We start from the raw sequence: 12454 nt of genomic DNA, 5'->3' as shown, positions 1-12454 counted from the left end.
GACGAAAAGGAGGTGAGCATGTTGTCCGGCGCACTAACGATTCAGTCAGTTCGCCACCTTAAGAATACTTATGGCTTCCGATCTTAACTGCTTGGAAGTGTCATCATGTACATGTTTTGTCTTGGTATAAAAGATGGGCTACAGCAAATATTCTGTTCAAGACCACTGATTTGCTTGTCCGTTGTTTGCCCTTATCCAGCTGAGCATCGCTATTAATGGCTGACGATACGTGAAGCTCTGATCATGAGTAGGAATAGTGGAGAAGCATCGTAGCCACATGTTGAGAGGAATTCTTTGGGGTTTGAATTATTCCCTCTGAAAACATGTGTATTTCGTTCAACAACCCTTATTCAGGGAACGTTTGAGCAGGATGGGCCACTCGACCTGAAGAAAATTCCAACTGCCCTCCCCCCACTGCAAAGTCAATCGCTGTTTATCTTGATATGAGATCACTATATCGTGCACATATGGTTGTGATGTATGTGCTTGGTGTACATTAATCAGATGGACAGTCATGATGGGTTTGTTGGGCTTCATATATTTTACCCCAGTGTCACTTTGATGACATGCAAGACTCTCTCTGTCTCTCTCAATAATAATAATGATGGTGGTGGTGATGGTGATGATGATGATGATGGATGATGATGATGATGAGATGATGATGGTTTCAAATTTTAGCAAAAGATCTGCAATTTCGGGGAATACGATTCAACTTCGAGAAAATGAACCTGCCTAGATTTCAAGAATGGTTACAAAGAAAAATTGCTCATCCCCCAACGAATCCCAGGAATTATGACAACTTCTTCAAGGGCGTGCACGAAGGAGCCTGCAAGAACACTCCAAGAAGCAGTTGCATGCAACATATTCCGAGCCTTGCTATTTAGATTACCAATCTGTATGAGCAATAGAAACAGTTCTATGAAACTAACACTATGCTAAATGTACTTCGAAGTCGGTGCTACACACATGACTATTCTTTCAAATCTTTCAAATTAATTTTCTGGCTGTAATAGTAAAAGAAAATACACCACACTAAAGAGATCTAATAACACTGAAACCTCTGTGGAATTGTCAATGTGACACCGAGATAAAACTCAACTCTGTGTTGCCTAAATGAGTCGATTTTAAAATTTTAATTTTTATATTCAAAATAGTACTGCTTTACTTAATATTTTTTACAGACTCGATCATTTACCGAATGAAATCTTAATTAAATAATATAAATTGGCTGACATCATTACATATGTCAGTAACAACTTTATGTTTAGGTTTCCATGTTAAACGTGTCTATGTCTATTTTCTTTCTCTAAGGCCCTTCATAAAATATTATTTTCCAAAGAGGGATGGTGAAATTCTCCTTGAGTTTTTTTTTTCTTTTCCAGGATCAATAATTAATCTAATTATTCATTCTCTTCATAAGGGGTATGATTTTTAATTAACTAAAATATATTGCCTCACTACATTAAGTATGCTAACAACGAGCGCTCCATATCTGCACTTAGTCATACTGAAGTATGATGATTGTTTCATCATTCTAATGAAAATTATGATGTAATAAACACAATGATGTAATAAACACAGTTGCAAACTGCATCAATGGGTTGTAAAGATTTTCCCCCACGATGATGTAACTGAAGGAAATACCCCCTGGTGGAAATAAACAGCAGTAACATGATTTCAAGTCGAATCATATGAAGGGCTAATTTGTCACTGATTTTCTGATATAAGGAATTGCTTTTAGACATCTTTCTTTGCTATTTAACCTATTTGTAGTATTATGGAACGACACTAATGTTAAAGTAAAACTATGTACAATACACATACATAGCTACTATGCTTACGCGAAAATATGTATGCGTACACACACATATATTCATACATATATATATACTTATATGCATACATATGAGGTGGGGCTGAAAAGTTACTGGCTTTGGGAAGCCATACACAAAGAACAGTTGATTATGATTTTATTCCACATATTCATCTCTCAGATTCACACATTTATTGCGGCGGTCATTCAGTTTTTCTAAGCCCTGTAAAATAACTTGAAAGTTTGGACATCCAGCCAGGCCTTTCGCGATACTCTCGAAGTGAGGAACTTTCAGCGCATCCTTTATGAATATATATATATATATATATATATATTTTTAGTGAATTGAAGAAATGGAGTTGAACGAAGATTGAACAGAAATCGTTTTATTTCATTCTACACGTGTTTCGAAAGGCACAATTTACCAAATTCCGATTGAATAATGAGACCATACTGTGTCTTTCTCTTCAGGAAGAAATAGGAAATCAGTTGGAAAAAACAAAAACAGAACAGAGGCGGAGCAAAACAAATCGAACTAGGCTCCTAAGATCCCATGGCCAAACTGTTTAACAGTGTATGTTGAAAACGGGTGGTGGGTGCGTTGAAGATTTTAACGGGTCAGGCAGCGGTCATTTCGGTGGGAGAGGGCACGGGGTGTGTAGATGTTCTTTGTGACCGAGAGTAAAGTTCTGACTATTTAAAGAATATAAGATGTATTATATGTATTATATGGGGCGAGACAAAAACTACTTAGAGACATGTGTGTGTTTACTGTTCTATATATGTGTACGGGCGCAAGTTGGCAAGAAGCGCTACATTCTGGTCACTGCCGAGAAGTCCGTCAAGGGGTAGAAAACATTTTATGTGTACGTGTGTGCGTTTGATCGCGCGGCTGTCAGTTGGTAAACAGGTCTACACAATGGTCACTGCTGTAAGATCGGTCGGGCGGCAGAAAAATATTTTCTGTGTGCGTGTGTTCGTCTAATCATGCTTTGTCAAAGAAACCCCCCGTCGTCAAAAAACAAAGCCCCATTCATCTCACAGGAGTAATTCCCCTTGCAATGGTTAATCATATTTCTCCTACAGGCTTTTTCAGAATTTTTTACCAAGGGCTATTTTCATATAAGTAGTGTAACCGGGTTCAGGTATTATTTATAAGCGTTATTTATAAGCTAGATAGGTATAACGCCGCCAATGGGGGCATCGAAAAGCCGACTGTAAAAGTCCGTTTACCATCCGGTCTCTGGCGAACAATATATGGAAGAGTTCGGAGACACACGGTTGCAACACCATATGGTTGTACCTCCAACCGTGCTGTCTTCTGCTGTGATTTTTGCTACCAAGGTATCGGTTAAACTTTTGATTAATCTGCAACAAGATTATTCATCTTTCTATTTCACATAATATATATATATATATATATATATATATATATATATATTATATATATATATATTATATATATATATATACCGGAGTAAGCACATAAATGTGAAACAATGTGCAAAAAAATACTACTCAAATACCATAGATGGAGTAATATGCTTTATTTAAAAGCAGCAGAAATATAAAAGCTGTTACTCAGAGTTTCACGTTCCCGTGCGTCGGACAGTTTTATACACACACACACACACATACACACACATACACGCACACACACACACACACACACATATATATATATATATATGCAAGGTGCGATGAGTAAATTGAGGCCATACTATATTTTTAATTTCGCGCATGCGCACTGCTTTCTTTTGATTTTGTCAACTACACGGTATAGTGGGTTCAGTTTGGCACCGTCTGATGCTATTCACTTTGCAAGAAATCTGGAGACGACATGCTGTACTGCTTGGCATTCTTGCCGGAAACACCAATACTAACTTTTCAGAGTGATTGGGTGTCAATCTGAGGACAGTGCAGAGGATTCAGAAACAGTTGGATGAGTCTAATGGTGATTACGAAAGTACGGCAATTCGAAAAACTTACTCTGATCGTCTTGATAAGAAAGGAAATCCTAAATTCGTTCGCGAGGTCCAGAGCGTGATTAACAACGATCCCTCCAAGTCAGTCAGGTGCATCGCCATAGACATAGGAGTGTCTGAGTTTCTTATGAAGAAGGCAGTGCATGTCGACATTCTGTATTTCTCGTATAAGACGAGGATTGGCCAGTTTTTATCCCAAGTCATCAAAGGCAGGAGCTACGAAGAACCGCGCTACGAAGATTTTGAACAAACTCAAACAACCCCTCCAACCGAAATGCTAGGCTTTTTCACAGACGAGAAAATTTTCTGCCAAGAGCAGATGGTGAACACAAAAGTCAACCATTGGTTTGCCGTGTCCCCAAATTGGAATGAGTAATTTAAGAAATATTTGTTCTTAACATTAGGAATGATATTTCAATTAATTTTAACTTCTTGATTTAGAACAGCGTACTTTAACGAGAAACTTTCATGCCAGAAGGTACTCAAGCTTTTGCCTTACAATTTCTCCTCTAGTTCATTCATGAATATCCTATATTTCTGTTGTCACTCATATACCTCCTGTAATGGTTAGATAATACTCAGTGATGTGTGTGTATGTGTTTATATGTAACGATAAACGTCGCCCTTTTCAAGTCTAGCCAGGTTCATGGGCCTGGTTTCCCGGTTTCTGTGACGTCTGTGTTCCCCCCAGCTGGACGGGACGCCAGTTCATGGCAGCGTTACTCAAGAAACAGGAATAGAGAGTGAGAGTTGTGGCGAAAGAGTACAACAGGGGTCGCCACCACCCACTGCCAGAGCATCGTGGAGCTTTTAGGTGTTTTCGCTCAATAAACACAAAGCTCGGTCTGGATATCGAAACCGCCGTCCTCCGACCACGACTCCGCTGCCCTGACCACTGGGCCATTGCGCCTCCAATTAAATAAATGCGCCCTTTTAAAGCCTTGCCAGAATCTTGGGCTCGGTTTCCCGGTTTCAATGGCGTATGTGTACCCCAGCGGGACGAGACGCCAGTCCATCGCAGCGTTACTCATTTTTGCCAGCTGAGTGGACTGGAGCAACGTGAAAGGAAGTGTTTTGCTCAAGAATACAACGCGTCGCCCGGTTCAGGAATCGAAACCACAATCTTACGATCATGATGCTGATACCATAACAAATAAGCCACGCGCTTCCACGTGTGTATATGTATTTTCGATTAAAATGAAATAACTTTCCAAATGTATTTTCAATTGAATCTTTTTGTGTAGTCGGACAATGTTCGGATAGAAGACTAATGTTTCAATTATCTAGAATTTCGGAGAAATCGAGCAACTGATAATTATATAGCAGATTATTTTCTTTATTGAGAGAAATGAATAACTTGTGATGTGCCAGAAGTAAATTTCAAGTTTTCAAAAACAATTAACAATTCCAACAAATGACTATGCTTAAAGTATTTATTGCTGGGCTAACAGGATTCATGAGGAAATTAGAATGTCTATGTTTGGCGTAAGCTGCATTGATTGACTTAAATATACATCTCCGTCAAATATTTTATAACAAAGTTTGCTTAACTGCTCTTGTCTTTCCATGTATATAATGAGGTTTGCGTAACTGATATTGTCTATGGAAGTATTGATAAGCGGACATATGTACATTCATTTACATAATTAGTAAAATTATGGTGAAAGAAAATATATGGACATCTATATGCATTAATATACCAAATTCTCAAACTAAAAAGGAGAAACTATTAGAAAAATTTATTTTATAAAGTGCAAAATTCCAGTTTGACACTTTGACTGAACGACAGATGAAAGTAAGATTTAATGTTGCAGTATAACATAATAGGAAAACTATATAGAGTGAATCAGTTATAATTACGATAACATAAAGTGCAATATGTATAAAATTATCATTCTTTAACCATAATGATGGTTGGTGAATTATGTTGATCGTAATTTTTCTGCAAGCAAATTCACGTTGCGCTAGACACTACATATTCTTTGCTTTCTCTCTTTGTTTCTTTCTGTGTTCCTTTCTGTGGAAGAGCGTAGGCTTGAAACGTTAAAGACTTTTTCACAAAGCGAACGTTATGCTAATACATCTGCGTGTTGTCTACACCACCTGTCATCGTCTTTTGTTTTTTTGTGAATTCACTCTGTCTCTCTCTCTCTCTATATATATATATATATTGTGTGTGTGTGTGTGTGGTGTGTGTGTGTGTCTGTGTGTGAGCCCGTGTGTATCGTTGGCGATTTTTTCCTCCGTCATCCCTTCCTTGGATCTTTCCTTTTCCTATGATTCTGACGAAGAGCTCTGCTCGAAACGTTAAATCCTCCTTCTTTCTTTCCTTTCCTGAGCGTCCAATAACCCTATACTTGTTCCACGTCCTCGCATTGTTGTGTTTTCACTTTGTGTTTTCATGTTTGGATTAACTTTATATATATATATATATATATATATATATATATCTTTATATATAAAAGAGAAGTTGTGTGTCTGTCTCCTACGATTTAGATTCCTAACTACTCCCACATTTTGCGGTGCAGTTTAACCAAAACCGGGTATCTTATAGTCGTGATTTATATCGAGCCCTTCTGGGTATTAGCGCGCGTCTACGATGAGTCTACAATTTAAAAAAGAAATTACCATAATTTTTTTTCCATTTTAATGCATTTTTTCGCTATTATATAAGGGAAGTAACTCTCTAAAAATGTCTACGATGAGTCAACGATTTAAAAAAAAATTTACCATAATTTCTTTTCCATTTTTAATGCATTTTTTGGCTATAACTCTCTAAAAATGCTTATATAGTTATCTCCCTTACAAACCCGAGCAACGCCGGGCGATACTGCTAGTATATATATATATATATATTATATATATATATGATAGGCCGCTGGTATTTATTGCGTGTTGAACACTTTCGGTATGCAAATTAAGGTCTCCTTCATAGAATAATTGCTGCATTTTTTGAGTATATAACCAGTTTGTCTACTCGTTTCTCCGGAGATTGTTAACGCCTCTGATGAGAATCCAATAAAGTTTGAAAATCGATTAATGTTGTTGATCATTCTTTAAGTCTGCGGAGAATTTGACCTATACGTCACTAAAGTGTCAAAAGGCACTAATCAACACCGGAGCCAAAACAACTCAATAGCATCAGCAAGCACTATCTTAATGGATGAGAAGGGATGTACAGCAACAGATATAGGCAGATCATTGATATCTGCTGCTATAGAGAGATTGTCTCCCTTGTCAGTCATTAAGATGGTACTTGCTGTAGATATTGAGCGGTTTTGAACACTTATTTCCAGCAATACTGGCACTGATTAATGCTCTTTGTCACTTTAGTGACATATATATTTCTGTCTTTAGGTTGTTAGATTGCGAATTCGGCACCCATATTACACACACACACATACACACACCACACACACACACACATATATGTATATCTACATTTCGATACGCGGCGTAGATGAAACAGGGACAACTGAAGAAGGGGAATATTCTTTATGTTGTATGTCTCGTTTCTCTGTTTGTTTTTTTCGTTGTTCGAAAAAAAAGTTCGTTTCAATGTTTTTGTTTTTATGTTTTCGTTTCTCATTGTGTTCAACGTTTTTTTATGGCCTGGACCCATATATGCATCTATATATATATATATATATAGGTATGTACATATATGTATGTATATATGCATATATTTATATATTATTTATATTATCATATATACATATATATATGTATATCTATATACATATATATATATTCATATATATATATACTTATATACATATATATATATACATACACACATATATATGTTTATATATATAAACATATATACACAGATATATAAATACATATATATATATATATATGTATATATATTGTATAGAGGGCATTATTACACATAAATGCCTCACACTAGGAGGGACAAAGTCATTACTACCAAAATTATACTAATCATACCCAAATGCAGTTTTTCAAAGCAAGACATTTAAAAAAATGAATTTAGTTCTGTATCACCGTGATTTCACATTCAACTTACGTCTAATGATCGTCAGCAGAACTGATTCTGAACACATCATAAATATGATGTGTTCAGAATCAGTTCTGCTGACGATCATTAGACGTAAGTTGAATGTGAAATCACGGTGATACAGAACTAAATTCATTTTTTAAATGTCTTGCTTTGAAAAACTGCATTGGGTATGATTAGTATAATTTTGGTAGTAATGACTTTGTCCCTCTTAGTGTGAGGCATTTATGTGTAATAATGCCCTCTATACAATATAGATATAATTAATTTGTTCAAAAGAAAAAAATTATTTTCGAATTCTTTTCTTTTATGAGGTTTTCACGCTAGCTACCCGATAATTTCTTGTTAAGATCCCTTATTAAGAGATTATCCTTAATTGTTAAACTTATATATGTATATATATATATATATAAGTTTATATATATATACAAATATATGTTTATATATATATAATATATATATATATATATATATATATATAATATATATATATATATATATATATATATGTGCGTGTGTGTGTGTGTGTGTGTGTGTGTGCGTGCGTGTGTGTGTGCGCGTGTGTGTGTGCATGTGGTGTTGTGTGTATAGTTCGAAAAAGTATTTCCTGAAAGCTACAGAGAAGTTGTGAAGCAGTGGGTAAGATGTGAAGCGAGGAAGGTTTGCTCGTAATACATATTCGCGATTAATCAAATCAAATGGTAAATAGTTTGGAAACTGGTTTTACATTACGAATACGTATCAATAATTATATTAACATATTCATTACAATGAATTATTTCCTCACCTAGTTGCATTCTGTTATTCTTATCAAATACATGATAAAATACAGATCGCTCAAGTTGATTGCATTTTTCGGAAAACACTAAAAGATTTTCTGCATGAATCGCATATTGTTTATAAAATTAACTATATATAAACAATTTTGAAATCAATACCGAAACACTACGTTAACAAATCTTGAGAATGTCATGTATATTTAACAAATTAATTTAATGCATTGAATTAAAACATTATGGTAGCAATTTTAATTAAAAGAAGAAAAAAAATTGAATTTTAATTAATTAAAATAAAATAAGATTTATACTTTATTCAGTTTATTCTTTACTTCTAAAGCAGAATTTACAGAATCTATTAATTAAACTAAATATATTAATTAACCGATTCTTAATAAAATCATGGGAGGAATAATATTACTGCTTGTAAAGCGGTCACAAAATACAGTGTGATACTTTTTATAATATCACATGCAATGGTATACACTAATCAGGTAATTCTAATTAAATATTACAAATATATATATGTGTATATACACACGGACAAACACAGACACATACGTATACACACACAAATATATATATATACATATATATATATATATATGTATATATATATATATATATATATATATATATATACACACACACCTATGTATGTATACACACAAGCAAATATATATATACATATATATGTGTGTGTATCTGTGATTCTACATACGTATTTAACACACATATATATGTAAGTGTGTGTGTATATATAATATATATATATATATTATATATATATATATATATATATATATATATTTCTATGTGTGTGTGTATATATGCAAATATGTGTGTATGTGAAGAGAAAGGGAGATAGGGGAGGGGAGTGGAACATGAAATTAGTTCACGAAACGGTTGCAGAAATATCACAATATAGCGTAATCGATAAAGTAATCTTTACGTTACGTATAAAATAATGATGATTCATATTTTATCATTGCAATTGTGTTGATCTTTATTTTTCTACAGTCACACACATTACATTCAGCAGTTGTTTCATGCAAGTTCACCTACTATTTATAAACCACATTAATCAGTTGTACATATTAGAAATTAGAGAGGAATTTCGAGATTAGCTGCACGACATCTATTACATTTCGTTATAAGAGATAATCTCTAGGTACTATAGATGTTTCGGTCCAGTTATACATTTTGACGTTTATTTTCAGAGACCACGCAATAGCTTAAACATTTGAGAGGACAAGGGCTATTTCTAGAGCTTACATGTGATACCATATGTAATACAACATATACATAGGAGAAAGGAACCGGGCTCAGACAGATGTCTTTAAAACACTATTTTGTCATACAGGTAAATGGAAGATTCATATTCTTTAATAATATTGCATTGGCAGATCGTGTTAACTGTTAAGTACATACCACTAACTTAATCTACAGACTGCTGATGGAATGACTTACACACAAACACACACTCACACAAGTTTATCTGTGTATGTATATGATTATTAATATACATCTATACATATATATACATATATATATATATATATATATACACATATATATACATACATTGACATGTATGTATGTGTGTATATATATATATACATATAGGCGTAGGAGTGGCTGAGTGGTAAGTAGCTTGTTTAACAACCACATGGTTCCAAGTTCAGTCGCACTGCATGGCACCTTGGGCAAGTGTCTTCTACTATAGCCTCGGGTCGACCAAATCCTTGTGAGTGGATTTGGTAGACGGAAACTGAAAGAAGCGCGTCGTATATATGTATATATATATGTATGTGTGTGTATATGTTTGTATGTCTGTGTTTGTCCCCCCAACATCGCTTGACAAGTAATGCTGGTGTGTTTACGTGGCCGCAACTTAGCGGTTCGGCAAAAGAGACCGATAGAATAAGTAGTAGGCTTACAAAGAATAAGTCCTGGGGTCGATTTGCTCGACTAAAGGCGGTGCTCCAGCATGGCCACAGTCAAATGACTGAAACAAGTAAAAGAGTAACAGAGAAAATATATATACATACACACACACATATATATGTGTAAGCATATTGGATAAAATCTATTAAGTATAATAAATTTATACTACTGGCCAGCATGCATAAAATTGCCCGTAAATTATTTGTAAAATACAATGTGTCTGGAATGGCACAACACTACACTATAATAACCACAATGGTCTATAACAACTGTTATAATTTAATCATCCATAGTCTGATATAATATTTCGGAATACAAAAATTTCTAGGGATATCTGATGGTATGGATGATTAAATTATAACATTTATTATAGTACATTGTTGTTATTATAGTGCACTGCTGTGCCATTCAAGACACATTATATTTTACAAACAATACACAATGCTTCAAGCGAACTACAATACTCTTGTAATAATTTATATATATATATATATATATATTATATATATAAGTTTGTATAACCATAGGTAATTATACACTAAGAGGAAAACCACTAAGTGGCTTCCATGCTTGCTGAAAGAAGATGTCAGATCTTCAAACCAAGAAAAATATGTTCTCATACATAGCGCGTTAGATGTAAGCAGGCAAGACAATATTACCCTTGATATGATTATATTCAAATATTTTAGTTCTTGAGTTTGGTAATTCACAGCTGAATTTTTATTCACTGTCGATTTATTCTTGCCTGGAGCGTTGTTTGAAGATTCTTGATTTGAATTCATGATGTACAATGAATTCATGTTGTATAAAAGTCGGTATGCACGTGTGTCCTTTTGGGATACGATATGTTTGAGTTTTGTAATTATACATCTCCGGCTGTTCCTACTGCAGATCCGCAGCATAATTGTTTAATTATTAATGGGGAAACTTCGAAGTATAGAAATATTTGGCCTTTTATTTCTTTTTCATATTGTCTTGCCCGCTTACATCCAACGGGCAATGTATGAGAACGTATGGTTTGCACACTTATATATATATATATATATATATATATATATTCATGAGACTCCATTTAATTGAACAATGCAAACATTACATCAATTTAAAATGTAGACCAATCTTCAGCTGCATAAGAATATGGAATTAAGTTAAATTCGAAGGATTCATTTGTATAACTTTCTTTTTATCTAAAATCACCAAGAATATAAATTGATAGACAAAAAAACATGTTCTATCGACATCACAGTAGTAACTGAGAATTTTTCAAAAAAGACACTGCTTATCACTGATTATTTCTGTTATTCAGATTTACTAGTGGGAGGGGGTGGGTATAGTATTAATTTATAGACTAGTTTTTCAAATCTTTGTCTACCTACTTATCCTCTTGGTGATTTTGTATAGAAAGAAAATTATACCAATGAATCCTTCGAATTTAACTAAATTCTATATTTTTATGCAGCTGAAGATTCTTCTACATTTTAAATTGATGTAATATTTGTATTGTTCAAGTAAAGGGAATCGCATGAAACGATCATACTGCATTACCTCTGGATATCCTTGTTGCATATTTTGATTATAATCATCCCATTTGTAATTATGTGGATAATACCATACTAAATTCTGGTGCCTTTTAACTTAAGTACCATATTCATCTGAATCTAAATTTTACTTATATATATATATAGGCGCAGGAGTGGCTGTGTGGTAAGTACCTGGGTTACCAACCACTCTTATTTCTAGCAATACTGGCGTTTAACAATGCCTTTTGTCACTTTAGTGACGTGTATATTTTTGCATTTTTGCTTTTAGGTTGTAAAATTGCGAATTAGCCACCCATATATATGTATGTATAAGTTTGTATGTATATATATATAATACTATTATACGTGTCTATGTAGGTGGGTGCAGG

At 34.2% G+C, this 12454-nt stretch overlaps 1 long non-coding RNA gene across 1 annotated transcript in view; it reads right to left on the bottom strand.

Moving 5' to 3' along the window:
* The window catches only part of LOC118764970, a 23336-nt gene extending 11265 nt beyond the window's left edge, over positions 1-12071 (bottom strand). Inside the window, exon 1 of the long non-coding RNA XR_005000810.1 lies at positions 11922-12071. This is a non-coding gene — a long non-coding RNA (uncharacterized LOC118764970). The remainder of the gene's footprint in view (positions 1-11921) is intronic.
* Positions 12072-12454: the final 383 nt, after the last annotated feature.

Source organism: Octopus sinensis, linkage group LG10 (assembly GCF_006345805.1).
Source record: "Octopus sinensis linkage group LG10, ASM634580v1, whole genome shotgun sequence".
Taxonomy (NCBI): Eukaryota; Metazoa; Mollusca; class Cephalopoda; order Octopoda; family Octopodidae; genus Octopus; species Octopus sinensis.
This window is presented reverse-complemented; position numbering and strand designations above follow the sequence as displayed.